Genomic DNA, 24,583 nt, shown 5'->3' on the forward strand with positions numbered 1-24,583 from the left:
GATTGTCTCACAGCTTCTCTGAAACATTAGGTGGTATACCAAGATTTGCTCATTATTAAGTTGACTAATAGACGTTGATTACCAACATGAACTCCTTTCCTCCACCTCATCACTGTATGCAATTTGTATCCTATTATAAGATGACCTTTCAACCAATATCCTTTTCATAGAAGCCCTGCAGTGTGGGAGCATGCCATTTCACCCATCAAGTCCACACTGGCCATCCAAAGAGCACACCACTCAGACCCCACCACCTTATTCCTGCATTTCCCATGGCCACTCCACATATCCTGCATCCCTGGACACTATGGGACATTTAGTGTGGCCAATTCATCTAACCTGCATATCTTTGGTCTGTGGGAAGAAACCAGAGCATCCGGAGGAAACCCATGCAAAAATGGGGAGAATGTGCAAACTCTACACTGACAGTTTCCCTGAGACTGGAATCAAACCCGGGTGCCTGGCGCTGTAAAGCAGCAGTACTAATCACTGAGTCACCATTACACCTGATAACCATGAAAGCCTATTTCAGCCTGCATACCATCATTCATCTCTATGCCTGCTTTAGCTCATCCACCTTAAAATCATGCAACCAAGCTACCAATTCCAGACTCAACTACTTCAATGACCATATGGCCTTGCACCCTTTATAAACACGAGCTCATCCAAAATTCTGCTGCTCATACCAGAACCCTATCCACTCACCGCTCCTGTGCTGATTGACATGAGCGACAAATTCAGAAACTCTCCATTTTAAAATTTTTGTCTTCACTTTCAAATCCCTTCAAGACCCCGTCCCTTCCTAACTCTGAAATCTCCTCCAACAACTACATGAAATCTCAGCAGACTTTAAATTTGGTCCTTTTTGTGAATTCTTAATAATTTTTTCACTCCACCAAGATGCCTTCAGTTATCTAGGCTTTAAGGACTGGACTTCTTTCCAAAGTTCTCAAGTAAGGTAATTCTTAAATCAACGTCCCCCTGTTATAACAACTCATGTTGCCCAGTGTCAAGCTTTGTTTAATATAAATTCCTGCAAAGTTCCTAATGAAGTCTTACTTGGAAAAACTCAGAAGCCAACCTAAATGACTATGTCACTATCATCACAAGTGCACAGAGGAATGCCCAAAAGAAGTTAATCCATGAATTTCCCAACAATAATCCGTGGCTGAACCTGGTCTGAGGTGATCAAGCTGGAAAACCCTGACCTGTACGGAAATCTGGGTAATATCTTTGCAAAGCAAAGACATCTTTAACTGTGGAATAAGGGGAGGTTAAGGTTCCCAGCTACTTCAAGAGGAGCACTATCATGCCAAAGAAAAATCAGGCAACATGCCTTAATGACTACCGCCCAGTGGCTCTGACATTCATCATCATGAAGTACTTTGAGGGGTTAGTAATGGCACATAATTTTCTTGATCCACTACAATTTACCTACCACTTTCAATCACTACCTATCACTTTCGCTTACTGCTGTAATAGGTCTATGGCAGACAGAACCTCCCTAGCACTAAATTCATCCTAGGTCCATCTGGATGACAAGGATCCTATGTCAGACTCCTATTTATTGACTTTAGCTCCACCTTCAACACCATAAATCCAACAAAACTCATTTCTATACGCTGAGGCCTTGGACTCTGCATTCCCCCTCTCTAACTAGATACTTCATCCTCTGACCTACAGACTGCAATCAATAAGGACAGGTGGCAGCACCTCCTCCACAATAACCTTCAACACCAATGCCCTGCAAAACTGTACTCAGCCCCTTACATACTCCTTATACACTCATGACTATGTGGGCAAATCCAGCTCTATCTCCATTTGCAGATGACACCACTGTAGTGGGTTGAATCACAAGGACAAGACAGAGTACAAGAAGGAGATGGACAGCTTAGTGGCATGGCATAAAAACCGCAATCACTCCCTCAACATCAGCAAAATGAAGGAGTTCAGTAAGTAGCATGGAGGACATGCCCTTGTCTGCATTAATGGTGCCGAGGCAGAGGTGGTCAACAGCTTCAAATTCCTAGGAGTAAATATCACCAACAATCTGTCTATCTATCCATGTTGATGCTGCAGTCAAGAAAGCACACCAACACATCTACTTACTCAGAAGGCTAAGGAAATTCAGAATGTTCACAATGACTATTACCAATGTTTATAGATGCACCATAGAAAGCAACCTCTCCAAATGCACCACAGGTTGGTATGGCATCTGCTCTGCCCAAGACCACAAGAAATTGCGGAGAGTTGTGAACACAGCCCAGTCCATCACGAAAACCAGCCATCCTTCCATCGATTTCCTGCTGCCTCAGAAAGCTAGCCAACATAATCAAAGACCCCTTCCACTGCAGTAGTACTCTTCCACCTCTTCTGTTGGGCAGAAGATACAAAAGTTTGAAAATACGCACTAACACATTCAAAAACAGCTTCTTTCTCATTATTAACAGGATTATGAACAGATCTCATATAGAGTCATAGAGATGTACAGCATGGAAACAGACCCTTCGGTCCAACCTGTCCACGCCAACCAGATATCCCAATCCAATCTAGTCCCACCTGCCAGCACCCGGCCCATATCCCTCCAAACCCTTCTTATTCATATACCCATCCAAACGCCTCTTAAATGTTGCAATTGTACCAGCCTCCACCACTTCCTCTGGCAGTTCATTCCATACACGTACCACCCTCTGTGTGAAAAAGTTGCCCCTCAGGTGTCTTTTATATCTTTCCCCTCTCACCCTAAACCTATGACATCTAGTTCTGGAATCCTCAACTCCAGAGAAAAGACTTTGTCTATTTGTCCTATCCAGGCCCCTCACAATTTTGTAAATCTCTATAATGTCACCCCTCAGCCTCCAACTCTCCAGGGAAAACAGCCCCAGTCTGTTCAGCCTCTCCCTGTAGAGTTGACTTTTTTCTGCATCTTCTCTGCAGCTATAACACTATATTCTGCATTCTGTTCTATTACCCTGATGTACTTACATAAGGTATGGTTTGCCTGGTCGCACACAAAACAATACATTTCACTATATTTTCGTACACATGACAATAGTAAATGAAATGAAAAAAGCATAGTATTAGTTAGTGTTCAAGAAAAATGTGATCAAATTCATTTGCAAGTCTTATTTATCTCAGTGACAATATTTGAAAGTTGCTCTTTTTTCAGTTTCTCTCATATTTCCTAACTGAGACAGGCTGACAATCTGAAAAGCTTCATAGACAGAATGAACAATCAGTGACAGTATCTTGACATTCAAATTGATCATCAAATTTTCTGACTTACCAAGAATATGCACAGGATCAGGCTACAAGAGCAGGGCATGTACTAGGAATTCTGCATCAAGTAATTCACCTCCTGCCTCCCCATACCTACCTGCCTGCCCACCGCCTACAAGGCACAAGTCAGGAGTGCAATGGAATATACTCAAATTACCTGCATGAGTGGAAGGGCTTGACTCTATCCATATCCATTATACTTTCTTGCATTGTTGGTTGTCCTTCGTCTTAACAGTGACATTTATTCACGATTTTAGCCATGGATCATCATGTGATCTTTGGGCACATATGGTGGGACAGCGTGCAGTGTGAAAGATGGGTTTACTTTACTTACCTTTCTGCTGCTGCTATGCCTGATCGTCACAATGCTGATAGACAAGTTGTTGACATTTTGCAACATTAGCAGCAAGTTTTACACAGTCATCAATGTCAACGCTGCCAGGTTTCAACAAGACCTTCAGATTTTCTCAAAAACAATTTTTTGGTATTGTCCTTGAAAGTTACTCATTTGAGAGTTGATTAAACAGGAACCAGCAATGGAGACAATGTGAGGCCATCCAGACATAATGTTCACTCCATTTGGATACTTAATGAACTGGATCCAGGAAGGACATTGTTTGCTTGAAAGTGCTCTTTCTTGAATCTTTCTTGATTAATGGAACTCCACACCAAATATTCTATGTTTCAACATCCACTAATAATCAGAAATATCCCCTTAAGATCTGTTGCTTGAACCACATTTTCAGTTATCTACTCATTTCTATACTCCTTCTATTTGACTGACAAAGTGGGCATTTTCCATGTTGTGTCACCTAGGTCAAAAGTGACATTCGGACTACCAGTATAGAAGGTGAGCATGTGCCACTAAGTCATAGGCTGGTATACATTCTTTTGGCAGGTGTATGTTCTTTTTTACTGGTAGAACTACTACCTTTGTAAAGGATAATAGGTTCAAGTGATTTAATCTGTATGATGGCTAGAAGAAATACAAACATAGCAACACTCTGGTTTTCATACTTCAGTAATGTGCATACTTGTCAATTGCTAAAACCTCAATCACCTTAAATACAGCATACAAGCTCAGCTTCAGACATTTAACATGGTCTCATAAACAAAACTGCCAGGCAAACATATCTTAAGATTTATTCAGTTGTTATGCAGTCTCTTTCCATGATTTCTAATTCATTTAATTCAAAATTACAGATAGCCTAAATCTTTCAGGACTTTTTGGAACCTTTTGGAAATAAAACACTCTTGCAAGGCCCATTTGGGTAGGTGTGTATGCGTACGCAAGTGCGTCTGAGCCTGTGTGTGGTATAAATTGATAAATTAGTCAAAGTAGTTATAACAGAAACCAGCAGCCTGAAAAACTGAAAAATAAAAATAACACTTCTAGAAGTAAAGTGTAGTGCTCATACGTCTGCGGCATGACGCTGGAAAAGCTCAGCAGGTCAGGCAGCAACCAAGGAGCAGGAGAGTCAAAGTTTCGGACATAAGCCCTTCATCAGGAAAGCAGAGGGTCGGGGGACAAAAAGAGGCTGAGAGATAAAGAGGAGGGTGTGGATAAGGTGGCAGGAAAGGCAATAGGTAGATGTAGGTGGGGGCTGATGGTGATAGGTCGGAGAGGAGGGTGAAGCAAACAGATGGGAACGAAGATGGACAGGGCATACCGTTCATGAGGGGGTGCAGAGTTGGGTGCCCCAGAGATGCTTTGTGAGTTGGTGTCCTGTCTCCCCAATGTAGAGGAGACCACATCGAGAGCAATGGACAGGGTAGATGAGATGTTTGTGTGTGCAGGAAAATCTCTGCCAGATGTGGAAGGATCCTTTGGGGCCTCGGATTGAGGTGAGGAGGGAGATGTCGGTGAAGGTTTTATACCTCTTGTGGCAGCAAGGGAACATACCACGAGTAGGCGGTAGGCTCGCGCTTGCTCTTCTCCCATTTCCATCCAAGATCCCAAAGGATCCTTCCATATCTGGCAGAGATTTTCTTGCACATCCAGAAACCTCACCTACTATGACTGTTGCTCTTGATGTGGTCTCCTCTACATTGAGGAGGGACAGAACACCAACTCACAAAGCATCTCTGGGACACAACCCTCCAACTCGATACCACCCTCATGAACTGTATGATCTGTCCATCTTCGTTCCCATCTATGTGGTCTCCTCTACATTGGGGAGGCAGGATGTCAATTCACGAAATATTTCAGGGAACATCTCTGGGACACGCACCAAACAACCGCACTGCCCTGTGACTGACAACCTCAACTTCTCCGAAGACATGCAAGTTCTGGGCTGCCTCCACCAGCAAATCCAAGCAACCCGATGCCTGGAGGACCCTCCAACCACACGGCATCGACATCAATTTCACCAGGTTCCTTATTTCCACTCTCCCCACCTCATCCCAAATCTAGCCCTCTAACTCAGCATCACCCTCTTGAACTGTCCTATTGTCCATTTTCGTTTCCACCTATCTGGTCCACCCTCCCCACCCTCCACCTATCACCATCACACCCCACCTGTATCTACCTATTGCCTTCCCAGTTACCTCATCCCCACCCTCTTATTTATCTCCCAGCCCCTTTCTCCCCACTACCAACCCCCTACATTCCTGATGAAGGGCTTATGCCCAAAACGTCGATTCTCCTGCTCCTTGGATGCTGCCTAACCTGCTATGCTTTTCAAGTGCCACACTTTTCGACTCTGATCTCCAGTATCTGCAGTCCTCACTCTCTTATAGTTCTGAGGTACAAAAGCTTGAATTAATCTTAACAGTAAACTTTTGAATCATTAACTACTAGACGCTATTGATTCTTTTTAGAGCTTAAGGTGTCAATTAATTTTCATGTCATCAAACAATTTTAATATTTGTTTTCAATTTTCCCACATCTGGAAACAAATAAGCATCAAACATGTATAATGAATATTGTATAAATCCACTAGATGGCAACAGTTGCTTATCATTGTACTTGCTTTATTCCCACAAACAACAAGATTAGAAACTGGACCATTTTACAGAAGGCAGCATTTTTAAAAAATGTATTCTTTCTTGATGGGAGTCACCAGCTCGGCCAAACTAAATCGTTAATCCCTAATAGCCCTTGAGAAGATGGTGGTAGGCTATAGTTGAGCTGCAATACTCTAAGGGAGGCAGTTTTGATGCATCAACAGAATACAAGTCATACAGACATAGAAACGTACATGGAAACAGACCTTTCGGTCCAACTCATCCATGCCAACCAGATATCCTAAATTAATCTAGTCCCATTTGTCAGTACTTAGCGCATATCCCTCTTAAACCCTTCCTATTCATATACCCATCCAGATGCCTTTTAAATGTCGTAATTGTACCAGCCGCCACCACTTCCTCTGGCAGCTCATTCCATATATGCTCCTCCGTCTGCGTGAAGAAATTGCCCCTTGTGTCCATTTTAAATTTTTCCTCCTTTCACCCTAAACCTATTCCCTCGAGAAGGAAGTGGCAAGAGAGTAAGTTGGGGTCAGCACAAGTCACAAATCGGAGGATTGACAGTGATTGGTAAGATCTAGGAGCATGGTGTTTGGGAAGCAGGATCACTGGTAAGAAGGTACGTGTACAGTAGACAAGTTACATTTTTATTACGTTTAAATTTTGTTTATTTTTTTTACTTACCAATACAAGAACTTAGCAATGCAAAATATTTCAACTTAAGAGGGTAAAATATGTAAATATTTGTCTTTTGCTGATAAGGTAGGTCCTACAGAACCCAACCAACAATTTTAACTTTGTTTTCTATGGGAAGTAATGTTTTACTTCAAGATGCAATTTTTCAAGACAGCAGTCATACCTTTAAGTGAGGGAATACCAAAACACCCTACTTGTTCTTAAAGTGCCAGCCCTCTTGTCTTCAGCTTCCAAAGACTGAAATAACACCGTGTGCAGACAAACAAATCAATTCATCTTTGATATGTGTACTGAATCATGTTCCAATTTTCACAATAACAGTTTGTAAAGCAATTAGGCCATCATATCAAAAGTAAGTAAAATAAGTCAATCGTCTCAGTAACTACCCAATTTTTATTCAATCTGGACTACCTCAAGAAAAACTTTTGAATGTTTATCAAGAGGCACGGTGGCACAGTGGTTAGCACTGCTGCCTCACAGCACCAGAGACCTGGGTTCAATTCCCACCTTAGGCAACTGTGTGTGTGGAGTTTGTACATTCTCCCAGTGTCTGCATGGGATTCCTCCGGGTGCTCCAGTTTCCCCCCACAGTCCAAAAATATGCCATGCAAATTGCCCATAGTGTTAGGTGAAGGGGTAAATGGAGGGGAATGGGTCAGGTGGGTTGCTCTTCGGAGGGTCGGTGTGGACTTGTTGGGCTGAAGGGCCTGTTTCCACACTAAGTAATCTAATCTAAAAAGAAACACAATTGTCAGATCAGAAAATCAACAAGGACAAATGAGAATTTGAAAGAGAAGAAAATTACTGATTAGATGACACCAACTGGCTTTAAAATCTCACAAATTGTGTGGATGACAGATGCAACTGAAGAATTTCACAGTTTACCTATATATGCCTTCCTTAGAAAGGGTACTTGAAAGGAGCAAATACTTCAATACAATGAGAAATGACAATGGAAAACCTAGTTACAACTCCTGGCCCTGCCTTAGATATTCTTCCAGATTCAGGGGCATTGGACTTAGCAATTAGAAGAATACAGAGTTTGCCCAAACTATCTAATAATTAAGACAACAGCATTACACAGCCCAGCAGTGGATCAAAGATGTTTATGAACTAGATATTCCCTCAAAACTTGCTTTTATATGTTGCTAACCCATCAGAGAGCAAAATAGTTTATTTGGAGATGACATGAGCAGGTTAAATTGTTTTTGCTTATACAGCAAGTGAATATACATTTATTGGAACAAATTAGTGCTTAGCCCAACCCAAGTTCAATGACTCCAGCCCAAACAATAAAAGTAAACCATACTGCACTGGCCTGGATTACAAATTGAATATTCTTGCTTTCAATGGGACTCCTCTATAATTCAGTCCAACATTTTTTTTGGGCCAGATCCTTCTCAAGCTTTCTTTTGGAACTCACTAAGTTTAATTTTTTCTTTTGTTGATTTGAAATACAAGTAGAACCTGTTTTACAAGACAAGTTGATTAAATATCCAAAGCCTGATAACCCACATTTTCTTCAGTTTTTATTTCAATCACTTTCAATTTTCATTCAGTTATCCAGCAGTAAGTTTTATCTTCATAATATCCAACCTTTATGGTAAACACACGAGACTATGTATTGGTCTACTGAATCATTGGGAGTGAAACTTTTTTTTAAAAAGTACAGAAACAGGAAGCTGAAATATCTCAGGTTTCAGTTTTTCCACACTCTGATAGCAATTATATATTTCATAAACAAATCCTTGCTCAGATGAAGTTGGGGAGATCCTGACAATTCAAGTAAAGGAGGTTTCTATAAGTGGCCCCCAATTTAGGAATGTCCGACTTGTAATTGTATGTACTGTGGTCCAACTTGCATATAAATCAACTCACAAACACACTCAAGAACGGAATCCATTCATAACCCGGGACATGACTGTATTTCTTTTTTTTAGATTAATTACAGTATGGAAACAGGCCCTTCAGCCCAACAAGTCCACACCGACCTGCCGAAGCGCAACCCACCCAGACCCATTCCCCTACATTTACCCCTTCACCTAACACTACGGGCAATTTAGCATGGCCAATTCACCTAACCTATACATTTTTGGATTGTGGGAGGAAACCGGAGCACCCAGAGGAAGCCCACGCAAACACGGGGAGAATATGCAAACTCCACAGAGTCGCCTGAATGGGAACTGAACCCAGGTCTCTGGCGCTGTGAGGCAGCAGTGCGAACCACTGTGCAGAACAGGGTTTCTGCTATGTGAAATTAACTGAACAATACATTGGGGAAAATGTAGGTCAGTTTAATTTTGACAATGTTAACAACTAAATAGAAAAGTCTCTAGCAAAAAATTGCATCCAGACTGATTTGGGTTGCTGGAAAAGTAATACAAATAGCTAATTGTCAATTGTTTGCTATTTTAAAGCATCTTTTGATCATCCCTTGCTTAGTTACTGTCTGATTAAATTTCCCAGAACTTAGCATTTTTTAATACACTCACATTACCTTGTTCAGATTTTCCCTTGGTTTTTGATGCTGACAATTAAAAGATACCTCAAAAGGTGCAGTCTACTTTCACAAAACTGACAGACCCAGTTAAGGGATTAGTCAAAAGGTGTTTAAAAAAAGTGAGATATAACTAGCCAGTTTATTTCAAGAGACTCCATGATCCATAACATCACAGGCATATGGGGTTGTATCTTGCCTAGTTTCTATGGATACCAATGCATGCATATAGCTTCCAGCAGCCCAAGAATTCTTGTAACTGAGAATTCTATTCTCTGAACTTTGAAGAAGTTGATAGAGGGGACAACCAGGGACCACCGTAGCTGTGGTCACCAAAATTCTTCCAACATCAACAGTGCAAAAACTAGTTCAAACTCTGTTTTCTCTTTGTTAGACTTGCTGACTTCCTATGAGGTACCTGTTATCATTCAAACATCTGTCATCTATTTGGGATATCTCTCTAGAGCCAGAGGGTCTATAGAACACTTTCAACAAGAATCAACCTGCAGTGAACTTCCACGCTTGGCCTCAAACAAATACCTGTTGCTTCTTTTTTTAAAAAGCAACTGTTGCTGACAGTCCAAAGGTCACCTTTAATTCTCAGCTCAAAGTTCACAGTTTCAAACCAAAAATTACGAAAATAGAAATAAAAAAAGTCTTAAGCTATACAAAGTATCTTCAGTGACTTCTAACAGCAGTACAACAGATTCCTGCTATCAAAAAAATCAGTTTGATCCTAAAGGAAGATGATTTAAGACAAGAATAAACCATCAGGCAAGTAACTGGAAGTAATTTCAGTCTTGGTTGGTAGTGCAACTAAGGTTTGCCTTCACTTGTACCCAAAATACTCTTCAAACCTTCGGCAGTGGGAGCAAACAAGGTAACAAACAACATCAAGGAGATAAAGATCAGAAAGGGGAAACAAAGTATCTGTGTGGCAGACATCAAATCGTGTAACAGCAAATATTTTGGCTGATCAAATCTTCCAAGTAAATCCACATAAATGACCAGTATACCTGAAGTAGAAATAAATTAAACTGGGTCAAGTCAGAATTATTACATATAAATGGATTTTAAAATGTTCTCAATGTATTAGAACTGACACAGATGATGATTTCCCCCAGCCTGATGGCAGTCAGGCACAAACTACTTCAGTTGCCACTAGACATAACTATTCTACAAAACTCAATTGATATTTCTCTCTGTATAATGGTTGACAATAAATACAAACTGTCCTCTTGCAATATTAGTGCTAGAAAAAGAAATCACAATAGAATTGCTCACAGATGGCAAAATTCTCAGCCAATATATCTGAAAGGATAACAGACTTAATGTGCATGATAACACTAAGATTTACATGCAAACAAATTCTGGAAGTGTGCGCTGTGAGCTTGAGTTCTTGGAATTCTGGACTGGATATGTGAGCATGCCCGAGTTTACTGTTGACAATTGACTTTGAAGGAAAAACTTCAATATCCATAATTCACAGCAAAAGGAAGTTACCCAGAATTCCTAGACAACCACCCAGGGAGCTTAGGGAGAGAACTTTCCAGATTTATTAATTCATTTTGTGCTGGGAACCCACAGACTCAATCCATGCAGTGTGGAAACAAGCCATTTGACCCAACGAATCCACACCGGCAGTCCAAAGAGTGACCAACCCAGATCCATTTCCTAACCCTATTACTCTACATTTCCCCTCACTAATGCAGCTAACCTACACTTCCCTGAACACTATGGGCAATTTACCATAGCCAATTCACCTAACTTGTTGGAGAAGGAGCAATATAAGTTTGAAAGTGATGAGAAATCTTTTGATAGGAATACTGCTCAGCTAAGGAATTTAAGCTAACAAAATCATAAAGATTATTATTCCCAAAGTGTGAACATACAACTGGTGAAATTAAACTGCGGCAGAGGGATATTTCAGCACTGAAACTATACTTAGGCCCCTTGCATTGAAATAAATGCAGTTTATTTGTCTTACCTTGTCCATGCCTGCCCTTCTGTTTTACTCACTTCTGTTCTCAGCTGTATCCGTCTTGGATCGATCTCTTTCCTCATTATCTCCCTGGGTCCCACCCCCCACCTCACCTTACTAGTTTAAATCCTCCCGAGCAGATCTAGCAAATTTCCCTGCCAGTATATTAGTCCTCTTCCAATTTAGGTGCAATCCGTCCTTCTTTTACAGGACACTTGTACCCCAAAAGAGATTCCAATGATCCAAAAATGTGAATCCTTCTCCCATACACCAACTCCTCAGCATGCATTCATCTGCTCTATCCTCCTATTCCTGCCCTCACTAGCCCGTGGCACTTGGAGTAATCCAGATATTACTACCCTTGAGGACGTCCTTTTTAAATTTCTTCCTAACTCTTTGTAACCTCCCTTCAGAATCTCATCCTTTTCCCTTCCTATATCGTTGGTTCCAATGTGGACAATGACCTCTTGCTGGCCCCTCTCCCCCGTGAGAACATTCTGCACCCTCTCTGAGACATCTTTGACCCTGGCACCAGCAAAACAACACACCATTCTGATTTTTCTCTGCTGGCCACAGAAACATCTGTCTGCACCTCAGACTACAGAATTCATTAACACAATTGATCTCTTGGAAGCCTATGTACCCCTCGTTGCATTACAGCCAGTCTCAATACCAGAAACTTGGCTGTTCGTGCTACGTTCCCCTGAGAATCCATCACCCCCCTACATTTCCCAAAACAGCATACCTGGGTATATCCACAAAGGACTCCTGCCCTCAGTGCCTACCTCTCTTACCCTTCCTGGAGTGAACCCATCTATGTGATTGTATCTGAGACTTTCTTCCTTTCCTATAACTGCCATCCATTACATACTGTTGCTGTTGCAAATTCCTCATCGCTTCTATCTGTCTCTCCAATCGATTCACTCGATCTGATAAAATTCACATCCAACAGCATTTACGGCAGATATAATCCACAGTGACCCTTAAACTCTCTTTAAACTCTCACATCTGACAAGAGTACATATCACTACAAAGGCCACTTTTGCTCCTTCACAAACTACAGACTCAGAAAATAACACTGTCTTATTCCTCTACAAAACACTGCCCCAGGTTAAATAAAGAGCTATGGCTTATATTTTAAGTTTAATCAAGAGACTTATCTCCAGAAACATATAATCAAGAACTAATACAGCCTTCTAACAACGTTTGGAAACTATCAGGTGATACTGATTCCATGAAGTTCACTTATAAGTTTAAAAATCCTTCAATCTGTATTACAAGGAAATATTTTTTGGTCATTAATGAAAAACGTAAGAATACATACTGTAATCTGTATATCGCTGAGTCACCTTTTGCACTGTTGGGATTAGTGTTTTTCTACCTTTGTTGAGTTAACACAAATATTCCAAAATATAAAACAAAACACAAATGAAAATTTTCTAAAAGTAATAATTCTTGTTTACAAATATTTTTCAAAATTAGGAATATAAAATGCAAACCAATCGAATAAAAGTTAGCTGTTTGGTAGCTTTAACAAAGTGTGTACATTTCATCTTTTAAAAAAGTCTAAGGCTTTACCTAGGAAAATCCCGATTTTTCTGCCACCAAGGAAGCCTCTGCTCAAGGGAGTCAGTAATAGAAAACTTCGATGGAAAGATACAAATGCTTGGAACCTGAAAGAATTTTTGGATTTAGGTTCTTAACCTCAGGAGCTTCGGCTGTGCGAGTATAACATTATGTCCTAATAAAGGGTCCTGCCCAAAATATTGATTCTCCTGCTCCTGTAATGCTGTGCTTTTATCAGCTCTACATTTTATCGACTCTGACTTTCCAGCATCTGCAATCCTCACCTCCCAGTTTATATCTATGCAGTGTAAGTTGAAAGTTTCACACAGCAGCGCACATGAAATAGAACAAAAATTGCTCAAAATAATCAGCAGGTTAGTCAGCTGTGGAAAAAGACGGTCTCTCTGCAACATCCTGGTAAACTCAGTGAACACCAGCATCTTTCCATGCAAGCACACGAGGTGGAACACTTGCCCTTTACCTCCATGTTTCTTCGACCCATAGCGCTAAACGCTCTGTCCAAGTGATACAGCAATTTGTTTGTACTTCTTTCAATTTAGAATACTTTATTCACTAATTGCGATATAGTCTCCTCTTCATTGGGACTTCAAATATAAGCTGGGTGAATACTTTACAGAACGCTTGTGTTCAGTCTACAGGCTAGCCCCAAGCTTCTCTTGGCTCAATACTGAGTTAGAGATTAACCTTGGGTGGTTGCAGCAAGTCAAGGAGAGAGTCAAAGCAACACAGCAAAACTATAACATGTGAAATGAATGAGAATGGCAGGAAGGGAGAGGGAGAATAAACTTAAGAACATATCAGCAGTCAAGTTAAAATGTAATAAAGATAAAAAAGACATTAAATGCCCAGTATCTGAATTCACAAAACAATCTAAAGTAAACAAATTGATAGCCTACATTGAAGTAAACAAATATAATCTGACACCCATTACATAGCTACATTAAAATAAGAATTGGGTTCTGAATATTGAAGGGGATGTGACAGACAAGAAGAATAGGAAGCTAGGTAAAGATGGAGGGGTAACACTGGTAATCAAGGATGGCACTGGTGCAATTGTTGGAGATGATCTTCATTCAGCAGAAAAGGGTGTAGAATTGATTTGGGTGAAAATGAGGAATAACAGGGGAAAGAAGTCACTGGACCGAATGACCTACAGGTCTCCTAACACTAAGTACAATGCATGTTGTGCATTGAGTCCAAGAAATTGTTAGGGATGAGAAATTGTGCATTGTGAAATACAGGAGGAGAAATTCTCTCTTTCAAAGCTTTCATCTATGGAAATCTCTTGCTCAAAAAACAATGCAGGTTGGGTCACTGAATTTGTTCAAGGTTGAATTCGATATATTTTTAACAAGACAAGAAAATCTAGGGGTATAGCGGCAGAAAATAAGGTGGAGTTGAATCTCACCCAGATCAGCCAAGATCTTACTGAATAGTGCAACAGTCTTCAAGGACCAAATTGCCTCCTGCTTCTAACGCAAGTATTCATACATTCGTAAATGCAATTGTCCAGTCCTCTGGCACCACCTGAGTCCATGGAAGACTGGAAAATCATGTTTGGTGCCTGTATATTTTCACTCAGTATTCTTGAAAACATCATCCAGGTCCTGGTGAATTATCCAACATGTCCTCATCAAATTTTAAACCTGTAAATGCTTGAACAATCTTCTCCGCAGCACGATGGTTCATTGGTTAGCACTGCTGCCTCGTAGCACCAGGGACCCAGGTTTGATTCTTGCCTTGGGTGACTGTCTGTGTGGAGTTTGCACATTCTCCCAGTGGCTGTATGGGTTTCCTCTGGGTGCTCCAGTTTCCTCCCACATTCCAAAGATATGCAGGTCAGATGAATTGGCCATGCTAAATTGCCCATAGTGTTAGGTATGTTAATCAGGGGTAAGTGTATGGAAATGGATCTGAGTGGGTTACACTTCGGAGGGTCTGTGTAAACTTGTTGAGCCAAATGGCCTGTATCCACACTGCAGGGAATGTAATCTAATCTAATCTTTGACCATGCCACTGTATTTGTTTTAAATCTCCTCTCGAGATTTTCCCCCAATAATTTCAGTTGCATTGCTAGGCTGGAGAAGTTAGGGATCTTTTTCGGGCAATAAAAGCTTTGTTAGAGATGTTTATAATCATAAAAACTTATAATAGCTGAAGCTTTGATAACCAACGGACACAGATTAAAGTAATTGGTGAAAGAACTAGAAATAGCATGAGCAAACCCTTTTAAGCAATAAGCAGGCTGCAGAATACACCATCTGATTGAATCAGTATCATCCCATCATAACTTTAAAAATGAAAAGGGGATAAGTATTTGAAAGATATCTAATTGTAGGGACATGTTGAAAGATTGATGGCGTGGTACTGACTTAATTGATCAGAAAAGTCATCACAAAGTAGATAGGCCAAATGATGTCATCCTATGCTGGACAATAGATACAAAGTATTTATTTAACATTAGTCTCTCTCTGTCAGTAAATTCTCTTTTTTTAAGTGAATAATTGACCCCATTCCTCCTTGTACCAATCTTTTACTATTTTTACACCTATGGGACACTTTGAAAATCCCTTTTATATTGGTTGCTGTTGTCTTTTCACACACTCTCTTTGCTTTTCTTATTTGTTTTTCTCACTCCCACTCTAAACTTTCCATATTCGGCCTGGATATCACACGTAAATTTCCCATAAGCACACTTTTTCTAATTCATCTTAATCTCTACTTTTTTTTTATCACTTATGGATTTCTGGCATTGTTTGCTGTACCCTTCCTCTTAGCATGGACACAGTCAAGTTATATTCCCATGATCTCCTCTTTAAAGGCAGCCCGTTCTTCAGTTACTGTTTTGCCTGCCAACCTTTGATTCCAATTTATCTGGCCCATATCCATTCTTACACCCCAGTTAAGTTGGCTTTCATCCAGTTAATTATTCTTATTTTGGATTGTTCTTTGTCCTTGTTCATAGCTAACTTAAACCTTATGTACAATAACACTGTTCTCTAAGTGTTCTCACTGACACTTGATTCACTTGGCAAATCTCATTCCCGAGTACAAGGTCTAGCAGAAAAAGTTTTGAATCAACATTTTTGATTAAGCATTTGGCAATAACCTGTGCATGTGTAGTTTCATCATAATCTTTTAAAACTCCATTCATTTAGCGCCCTTTCAAAAATTGTATTCAGTCCTTTTTGAAGACAACATAATACAAAACCCACTGGTCACATGGATTGTGTACTATGATCATTAACATATGAAGATACACATGATTCAGTTTTTCACTCCTCGATCTCAATGAAGATATTCATAGTTGAACACGACAAAACTTCTTCCAAAGTCCTATCAGTCATTAATCGTATTCGTACTGCAAACTCTTGAAACAGTTTCATTAAATTCAAAGACGTACTAGCACAGTTACATCAGATTATCATATTCAATGACATAATATTAGAAGATTTCTCACACATTGTATAAGTCCAAGTTGCCATCACAAGCTGATTTTAACCCTGGGGATCAGTTCAGTTTAGATTTACTTGACCATCAAGTTTAACCATTTACTGACTTACAAAATTACATAAAATACATTTTGAAGTACAATTAGTAAATCACCATGTCATTTTAAAATGCTTTCATCTTATTTAATGTGTTTCATTCCAAGTCACTGCAAACTCATGTTTCATATATTTTCTTCCCTGCAGCATTCATTCAAAGAAAGTTGCTCCGAAATTCATTTTAAGCAGCTTCAGTCCACTCAATGCTAACTGCAGCAAGCACAACCTACATTCTGTTGTCCTACTTTAGTACCTCAAGTAACCAGCTGGTTATGCATTTTATGAAGATTACTGCTGCAAAATCAGGTCAGCAAAGATACATCCCAGAGCATGTTAACAGCTAACAGTATTTCATTGTTTGTGAAGCACTTTGAAATAAATCAGAAATATAATCAGGTCCAACATAAATGCTGCCCCTGTTAATGAGCAATTGCTATTTTAAAGAAACACAAGTACACAATGGTAAGGTTACATACTACAGACACTTCACAAAATGCAAAAAAAAGCATTATATTGGCTCACAAACTATAAGGTGTTTGTTTTAAAATGTTTGCTTATCTCATGCTACAGAAAACATCATACAAACTATACTGATCACATGGGACCAAATGGCAATTGCAAGTCACTTCTAGCATTAATTTTTGTGCTTTAAATTAGAAAGTCTTGTTACCTTTCACAAGTAATATACATTCTTAGTACATTAAATTATAATTATGACAAACCTGGGCAGTATCAAGGTAATTATATTATTACCCAGTGAATAATAGAAGATGTATGACAGTAAAATTGCAGTAACTATGTTGATCAATTAAATTTTATATTGTTCGGCATTCACAATACTCAACTTATGTCAGATTTCCATCAAAACAATGATGCTGCCTTCCAGAGAATAAAACTAACCTATATTTTAATGGCTGTTGCCATAATAATTAAGTATTTTCACAATAATTCATCACCTTTTGTGTTCAGATGCAATACAATTATGGCTTTTCAAGTTTCTCCAAATTAATACTGGAACAGCAAATCATGTTTGATTTTACATCTCATCAAATGGTAACTCAGTTTGACTTGGTATTGAAAAATGAACGGTGCACACATAGAAGTCCATATCTTCTTTGGTTTCTTTCCACAACTTCAGATGAAACATCATTATTTGCGGTGTAAATATCAACAATATGTACCATAAGGTTGGACTTCAGAGGATCAGATATTAGCACCTAAAAAAGCCCAATGCTTTCTTTACATGGTGTTTCGGTAAATTCTTGTCTCAATATGAATTTGAGAACTCTATCTTTAGGCTTTAGACCATTAAAACCTAAATGCACAAATGCATAAAATTTCAATGAGGCAGTATCCAAGCAAATAGGAGAAAGAGTAGACCACTCAGCCCTGTGTGCCTGTTCTGCCATCCTAAATCATAGCTGATTATCTACCTCAATTCCATCTCCATAATCCTTGGCATCATTTGTAAGTGGAAATCTATTAATCTCAGTCTTGAACTCATTGAATGAGTGAACGTCACAGACCTTGGGAGTAGATAATACACTCCATGAATCACCACCATCTTAGTGAAGTTCCTCATCTCAGTTGTAATTGGCTCGCCTTTTATTGAGACTATCTCCTGGTTCTAAACACCACAAACGGCACATCTTTTCTGCACTAAAGTCTAGCCTTTTAAAATTTGTAAGTTTCAACGAGATTACCTCTTTTTCTAAATTCCACAGAATGAAATCTCAGGGTCCTCAATCTCTCCTCATTGGACACCACCACCCCAGGAATCAGCATGGTGAACCTCCCTCTGTGTCAACTATACCCTTCCTTAGGTAAGAGTACCAGAACTGCACACAGCACTCCAGGTGCAGTCTCACTAGTGTTCTGTACAACTGAAACAAGGATTTTTACCTTCTGCATTCAAATCCTCTTTTAGTAAAGGCAAACACACCTTCTGAATTCTTTACTGCACATGCTAGCTTTCAGTGACTTAAAAACAAGGAAAACCTTGGACATCAACACTTTCCAATCTCTCACCACTCCAGAAATACACTGCACTTTCATTCCACCTATCCAAGTGATGACTTCACACTGATCCAAATTGAATTCCATCTGCCAAGCTCATTCAGCCTGTCCAAATCCCTTTGTAGCCTCTTTACATCCTTTGCACATTTCTATTAAGTTTTGTATCATCTGCAAACTTGGAAATATTGGCCCTCACATTCGAATCATTGACAAACGTGTGGACAGTTGGGGCTCTGAGCCCCGGATCTTGTGCAACACCACTGGTCAAGCCTGCCAACCTTAGACTGACCCATTTACTCCTATTCTCTGTTTTCCGCCAAGACACCATTCCCCCAATTCTATGAGCTTCAATTTTTGTTTACTAACCTTGTATGTGGGACTTTATCCAAAGTTTTCTAAAAGTCCAAAAGCACCACTATTTCCCACTTATCAACTCTGTTTGTTACATCCTCAAAAATTTCCATCAGGTCAAACATGATTTCCCCCTTTATAAATTTGGCTTTGCCTGGTCAGGCAATTAGTTTCTAAATACCCAGTAACCAATCCATTATAATAGATTATAAAGAAGTTTTAGTTCTCCATTTTCTCTGTCCATTTTTCTTAAACAAATCATGGGGTTACATTTGCAAACTTCCAATTTGCAGATGAAGTTTTGAAAGATACCAACAATGCATCTATGTCTGTAGCCTTTCAACATTCCAAGGTGAAGACATCAAGTCCCAGGGATTTGTCAGTCACAATAATTTTTCCAAAACTACTTTTTTATTAATACTAATTTATTTCAGTTCCACACACTCACTAGACTTTTCAGTTTGAATTATTTCCTCTCTATAAAGACAGTCATATAGTACTTGTTTATTTTGTCACTGTTCTACTTCCTATTATAAAACTGTCCTGTCTCTGCTTGTAAAAGAGATATATATTAGCCTTCACTAATTTTTTTGCTTCTTACATACCTGAAGATGTTTTCATAATCATTTATATATTTTTGTTGTTTTATATTCATATTCTATTTTATCTTTCTTTATCAATTTGTAGGTCCTCCTTCACTAAATTCTACAAACCTCCCAATCTCAGACTTACAACATATTCTGGGCAAGTTAAACAATTTCCTCCTTTGATCAAATCCTATCTTTAGCTTCCCTCGCTAGCCATAGCTGTCACATTTCACGATGGGTTTTCTACCCGAAAAGAATAGCTTTGTTTTTTTTAAATTATCTATTCCTTTCAATTCAGCAGTTCTATTCATCATATAGCTTGCAAAACAATAGAAATTTCTTGCAGATTGCTCAGAACATGCAAACACCAAAAATTGCCTATTAATAACTATTCTAATAACTTTTCTGCATGGGCCTTTTATTTATTTTGAGTCCTTTCTGGCAATCACACTCTGTGTTCACCTCGGAAATTATGTGTCACTGGCCATGGATCCTTGCAAACTAGTGAGCCCAATTCTATGGTTGCATCTCCAACCAGATTGGCAGTTGTCTGCAGGAGATGGAATTGGTCCTTGACCTTGAAACTGCTGGCATTTCTTTTTCCGATTCTGCTTGCTATCAGGTATTCTCAAGGAACTGTACCCTTTCATACAGGAGGTTCCTCCAAGTGGTTTTTCCTAAATGGGGGTCTCCTATGCATTGACAACTACATTGCATTTAAGGGAAGCCTAAAGAGAGCTTTAGAATGCTTTCTTTGTCCTCCTCTCATTTCAAGTGCCTTCCTTATGCAAAACAAATCATCTTCACCTAGCTTATCAGGACAGAGGTACTTTTAAGCATGTGGCCAGCCCCTTTGGTTTTAGATGATCATGGCCTCAATGCTGATGCTGTTAGCTGCTTCAAGAACACTGATATGAGTACACTGTCCTCCCAGCTGATCCACAGAACCCAAGTTTCAGAACTATAGAAGGACGACTGCCTGAAACACAAGAATCTTGGTATCAGCACAATGTTACAGTCTTCAAAGATTTTACTCCTTAGGTGGCCATGGGTTACGCTCACAGATTGGATGCAATACTGAATCCCTGCATCGATGTCAACTTTAGGTAAAATATAGCTTCCCAGGTCGAAGATGAAGGGATGGGCCAGAATTTCACCTGGGACCAGTTGATAAATAATCTGAATCATTTTGAGATTAGGGTGGAGACCACTGCTTCAGTATGCTTCTGTGAAGACACTAAGGCTTCAAGATACACTTTCAAGAGAGCAGATATAACATTGTTCCATCCATCTGTAGAAAATGTCCACTGCTAGGTAGCTTATTCTTGGTGTAGTGAAGATGGTGAAAGGGTTATGGGGGATGACACATCCCTCCTTGACTCCGACTTTGACCTCAAGGGATTCTGTCATATCACCGTTGGTGAGGACCATCAACAACATTTTATCATGGATGAGATGGAGGATGTTCATGAATTTCATGGATAGTCAGCCTCTGACAGGATGTTCCACAGCACTTTATGACTGATGAGTCAAAAGCCTTGGTCTGGTCAATGAAGTCCATGTTATGTGATTGGGGTTATTCCTGGTAATTTTATTGCAGCTACCAAACAGTGAAAATCATGTGTGTAGTTCCACAGTTGGGTAGGCAATCACCCCGACTTTCAGGAATGACTTCTTTAGAGACTGGGAAGTGGTGTCTAACAGGGAGTCCGGCGATGATTTTTCCAGCAATTGAGAAAAGGGAGTTTCCTCAGTAGGTCCCACAGTCCACTTTGTCCCCTTTCTTGAGGACAGTGGTGATGGCAGCATTCTGAGATCGACAGAGATTTCTGGTTTGTTGCCAGTTCAGGAAAGTTGAAGATGAGGCTAAGCTCTGCTGCTCCAAGTTTGAAAATCTCCTCTGAAATCCTTTCTATTCCTGCAGTTTTCCATGCTTCATGTGTCTAATGAAGGTTTCAACCTCTGCCACACTCAATGGGAATCCAAGAACACTTTTGATGGTGAGCTGGAGAATTTCCTCAAACACATCCTCATCGACTGTTCGATCGTGATTTAAGAGTTCTTTAAAGTGTTCCCTCCATAAGAGGTTGTTTTCTCTGTCTCTCAAAAAGCTGCCATCCTTACTTTGCACTGGCTTGAGGCCAAGTCTACTGGGTCCATATACTGCCTTGGAGAAAAAGTCCCGGTGTGGAGTTGCTGCTCTATAGCTTTCTTGGTTCACCACTGGTTCTTGACTTTAGTTTTTCAGTTTACAGTACAGTATCAGGCCTTTTGGCCAAAGTGGTGTAAGCCAGTTTATACTCCAAGCATGCCTCCTCCAACCTAATTCATCTAAACCTTTTCATTCCTTTTTTTCCTCCAGATGCATATCTAGTTATGAAAACCTGTATTATTTATCCCAACAATTACATGTAGTGATGAATTTCATCATCTTAATGCACAGCGGGTGGAGATGTTTCAGTTGAATTCCCTATTGGATTTATTATTTACTATCTTATGTTTATGACCTTAAGTTTTGATTTCTTCCACAAGCAGAAACATTTCCTCTCTTATCCTATAGTTTTTTCACAAATCACCTCAAGGAAATTGAGCCTGAGGAGTCCTTCCTACAAAGCACATCGTCTCAATCAGATGTCAACAGTGTGAACATTTTCTGCAACATTTTTCAAGGCTTCTATACTCTTGCCATAATATGTAATATTATATGCAGTTCTGGCCCAAGTGTGATCCAACCAAGATTCAGTAAGAATTAAAATAAAATTGTAACGTAAGATGCTCTTATTCTCAAAATGAACTCCTTTGTCTGAATTTATCAAAACTGGGCGATTTATGTCCAAATGCTAAACTAATTATGTTGCTAAAAACACACATCTCAAAGCATCTCTCCATGCTCACTAAATTCTAGGCTTTCATTCCACCCCAACAGAGCTGTCTTTCCTCCCTTATCACTGAGCTATTTCATATAGAACCATCCAAGAGGTGCTCAGATTGTGACAAATCCAGATTAATCATGATTACATTCAAAGTTGGCTAAGTTTCAGTTAATGGAACTCACGAGTCCTTCTCCAGAAACACAATACATATTTTAATGTGTTTTGGACAGGATTTTAAACTAAAGCTCCCTATACCATCTATGAACACCCATGGACTCTGAAGATCCCACAGCACCACTTGAAGAGGAGCAGTGAGTTTTCCATCTTTCGAAGCATTCTTCTCCCACACTTTGGAGATAGTGAGGACTGCAGATGGTGCAAAGTTTGAGCCAATATAGGATGGAGCTGGAAAAAGCAGAGCAGAGGAGCAGGGGAGTCAATGTTTCAGGTCAGAACCTTTCATCAGGAACCTTTCTTCTGCTAAAAATGTGTTGCTGGTTAAAGCACAGCAGGTCAGGCAGCATCCAAGGAACAGGAAATTCGACGTTTCGGGCCAGAGCCCTTCATCAGGAATGAGGAGAGTGTGCCAGGCAGGCTAAGATAAAAGGTAAGGAGGAGGGACTTGGGGGAGGGGCGATGGAGATGTGATAGGTGGAAGGAGGTCAAGGTGAGGGTGATAGGCTGGAGTGGGGTGGGGGCGGAGAGGTCAGGAAGAAGATTGCAGGTTAGGAGGGCGGTGCTGAGTTCGAACCTGCAATCTTCTTCCTGACCTCTCCGCCCCCCACCCCACTCCAGCCTATCACCCTCACCTTGACCTCCTTCCACCTATCACATCTCCATCGCCCCTCCCCCAAGTCCCTCCTCCCTACCTTTTATCTTAGCCTGCCTGGCGCACACTCTTCATTCCTGATGAAGGGCTCTGGCCCGAAACGTCGAATTCCCTGTTCCTTGGATGCTGCCTGACCTGCTGTGCTTTAACCAGCAACACATTTTCAGCTCTGATCTCCAGCATCTGCAGACCTCACTTTTTACTCCTTTCTTCTGCTACACAACTTACATTTACATAGTACCTTTAGCACAATGGAAAATCCCAAGTGTCTTCACAGTGCATTATAAAACAAAATTTAATAGAGTCATATGAAGAAATATTAGACAAGCTTACCGAAATCTTTGTGAAAGAGGTAGAGAAGTATGGTAGAGAAGCAGAAAGTATGATAGAGAAGCAGAAAGTATGGTAGAGAAGCAGAAAGGCGTACAGGGATGACTCAAACATTTAGGGTTAAGGTAACTGAAGGAGCCACCTTCGGAACACTTAAAATTAATGATGTACAAGAAATCACAAATGGAGAAGCACAGATATCTTGGAGGATTGCGGGACTGCAGAAGATTACAAGGATAAGAAGCAGTGAGGCCAAGGAGAGATTTGGGAAAAGAGGATAATATCCAGGGCATTGTTTGACCAAGAGCCAATGTAGATCAGTGAGGACAAAGGGTGACAGTGAAACAGAATTGGGTGCAACTTAAGACACAGGCAGCAAAGCTTTGAATGGAGTACACATTCACAGAGTGCAGAATTTTGGGGAGCAGCCAGCAGTGCACTGGGGTTGTCAGGTCCAGGGGTAACAAAGAAATGGCCAAGGATTACAACAGCAAATATGTTCAAATAGATGATTTGATGGAAGAGGGAATAGGTGCCATGATGATGGCAGTAACATTAGTTATAAAGCTCACCTCAGGATCAAATGTGACACCAAGATTGCAAACAGGCTGGATTTATCTTGAGCTCTTGCCTGGAAGTGGAATAGAACCAACAATTGAAACCTAAAATAACAGCTACAGTCTTCCCAATATTTCCTTGAAGAAAATTTGAGTTTATCCATCTCTGAACATTGGATACACAGTCTGTAATAGAGCAAGAGCACGGGAATCCTGAGAGGAGGTGGTGAGGTAGAACTAGTAGCGGTTAGCATCCTAATGAAAATGAATGCTATATTTTTGGGTATTGGAAAGGAACAGAACGTACATGAGAATTATGAGAATTCAAAGATAGATCCTTGGGAACACCAGAGAGAAAAGTGCAGAAGCAAGAAGAACCACCACTGAAAGTAGTTCTCTGACTGTGATAAAAGAGTGAAAAATGGAACCACCTAACAGCAGTTTTTTTCGAGCTATTGTTAGGGGAGCACTGTGCAAGACGTTGT

General features: G+C 40.1%; 1 protein-coding gene across 4 annotated transcripts in view; it reads right to left on the minus strand.

Moving 5' to 3' along the window:
• ralgps2 (Ral GEF with PH domain and SH3 binding motif 2) overlaps positions 1–24,583 on the minus strand; it is a 431,788-nt gene that overhangs the window by 294,896 nt on the left and 112,309 nt on the right. Inside the window, exon 3 of one of the 4 annotated variants that reach the window (XM_060830097.1) lies at positions 24,114–24,172. The exons of the other annotated variants lie outside the window; for them this stretch is intronic. The gene's annotated coding sequence lies outside the window, so the exon portion shown is untranslated. The remainder of the gene's footprint in view (positions 1–24,113; positions 24,173–24,583) is intronic. 4 annotated transcript variants of the gene reach the window in all.

Source organism: Hemiscyllium ocellatum, chromosome 9 (genome assembly GCF_020745735.1).
Source record: "Hemiscyllium ocellatum isolate sHemOce1 chromosome 9, sHemOce1.pat.X.cur, whole genome shotgun sequence".
NCBI lineage: Eukaryota > Metazoa > Chordata > Chondrichthyes > Orectolobiformes > Hemiscylliidae > Hemiscyllium > Hemiscyllium ocellatum.